The sequence below is a fragment of the Elaeis guineensis genome, chromosome 7 (assembly GCF_000442705.2).
Source record: "Elaeis guineensis isolate ETL-2024a chromosome 7, EG11, whole genome shotgun sequence".
Taxonomy (NCBI): Eukaryota; Viridiplantae; Streptophyta; class Magnoliopsida; order Arecales; family Arecaceae; genus Elaeis; species Elaeis guineensis.
Genome location: NC_025999.2, coordinates 24,691,690 through 24,694,160, shown reverse-complemented (window position 1 = coordinate 24,694,160; position 2,471 = coordinate 24,691,690).

The window sequence follows — 2,471 nt, the reverse complement described above, 5'->3', positions numbered from 1 at the left end:
TCTATATTTCGGAAGATCACAATATGATTGTGAATCAACATGCTATTTTTTTTGAAAAATAGTTTATTCAAGATGGTGACATTGGAAGAATAATTAAGCTCAAGAAGAATATCTTCCAAGAGCAACAAGCTAAAGAACTTGAGGAACCCAATCACTTAGAACCAGTCCTAATACAACCTCTTCCACCTCGTAGATCGACTAGGATTTTTCATCCTCCTGAAAGGTACTTAGGTACTATACAAGAAGACGTAGAGGAAATATTCTTCATGAAAAATGGAGCACATGGTGATGACTCCAAGACCTATGATGAGGCGATATCAGATATCGACTCTGAGAAATGGTTAGAGGCAATGAGATTAGAAATTGACTCGATGCACTCAAACCAAGTCTAGACCTTGGTAGATCCACCTGAAGGTATTGTACCTATTAGGTGTAAATGGATCTTCAAGAGAAAGATAGGTGCAGATGAGAATGTAGAGATATTCAAGGCTAGGCTCGTAGCGAAAGGTTATAGTCAGCGCGAAGGCATTGACTATCAGGATACCTTTTCATCCGTAGCTATGCTAAAATCCATCTACACATTGCTTGCTATTGTAGCCTATTTCGATTATGAAATATGACAGATGGACGTGAAAACGGCATTCTTAAATGGATATCTTGAGGAACATATCTATATGGAACAGTCGCTTAGTTTCACATCCAGTGATGATGATCACAAGATCTGCAAGCTGCAAAGGTCCATTTATGGACTTAAGCAAGCATCTCAGAGCTGGAATATTCGTTTCAATGATGTGATCAAAATATTTGATTTCATCAAGAATGAGGAGGAACCATGTGTGTTCAAGAAGGTCAGTGGGAGTGCAGTTGTCTTCCTCGTACTGTACGTAGATGACATCCTCCTAATTGAAAATGATATTTCTATGTTGACTTCAGTCAAAATATGGTTGTCTAAGGAGTTCTCTATGAAAGATCTAGGAGAGGCATCTTTTATACTGGGTATTAAGGTCTATAGAGATAGACCAAATAGGATGCTGAGACTTTCACAGAAGATGTACATAGAGGAGGTGCTAAAAAAGTTTAGCATAAAAAATTTCAAAAGAGGTTTAGTACCTTTTAGACATGGCATTCATCTCTCCAAGAAGATGTGCCCTAGCACATCTGAGGAGATTGAACGCATGAGCAAGATCCCTTATGCTTCGGCAATAGGAAGCCTCATGTATGCCATACTATGTACACGACCTGATATAGCCCATGCTGTGAGTGTCATAAGCAGATATCAGTCGAATCCAGGCGAAGAGCACTGGACTTCTGTGAAATGTATCCTTAAGTACTTGAGAAGGACTAAAGATATGTTTCTAGTCTTTGGGAATGAAAAACTCCAGGTTTAGGGATTTACAGACTCAGACTTTATGTCTGATATAGATGATCGAAAGTCAACATCTGGGAGTCTGTTCATTTGCAATGATGGTGCAGTTAGCTGGAAGAGTTCCAAACAAACGGTGATTGCTGATTCCACCATGGAGGCAGACTATATTGCTGCATCGGAAGCTGCAAAGGAGGTATTCTAGTACAAAAAATTTGCCACAGAGCTTGGAGTGATGTCATCGGATGCCATCCCTTTTTACTGCGACAATAATGGCTCCATAGCCCTAGCTAAGGAGCCAAGATCTCACCAGAAGTCCAAGCATATCGAACGGCGATTTCATTTGATCCGTGATTACCTCGAAAAAGATTATGTCGAGGTTAAGAGAGTCGACTCCATAAATAATGTGGCAGATCCACTGACAAAGTCATTAGGCCAGCAAAAGATCGAAGCTCACCTTGAGAAGATGGGACTTAGATATGTAGCCAATTAGCATTAGGTCAAGTGGGAGTTTGTTAGATGTGTGTCCTAGATGCCAGATTGGCTGACACATTCCTGTACAAATATAAGGGCAAATTTATAATTTTGACTATAAATGAATAAAAGGGTTATTCTACTATCACATTGTGTACATTATGTCTGTGATACATCCTTTAAGTTAGTGGGAATGTTAATTCATATTTTCAAGAGTTGAAAATTTAAGCCATGAATTTACATAACTAACTCATAAACAGCTCCTGACCATAGGATCATTATGAGGATGGTGATCAATCTGGAAGGTTGGTGTATGATCGCTTTCTTAGGGTAGATGTGTCTTGAGTCTACGGTGAAGAGACACCGAAGCGAGAGTACAGATATTCGTTGAGAACGAGAGTACTGAGCGTGACCACCTCGAGCAGTCATAAGGAAGTCTACCTTCTCGTCAATGACTAGCTCGATGCTGCAGCTGTGTGTCTAGTTCTTTGATCTGAGGTATATCGACAATTCACCTTGAGTGTGTTATAGTTTGACTACACCATAACTCGATCTCCTAGCCATTTAGAACCCTGAGGTGTATGTTGGCTGTAGCATATTCATTGTAGGAACCAGATTGCACCAAGATGGGATC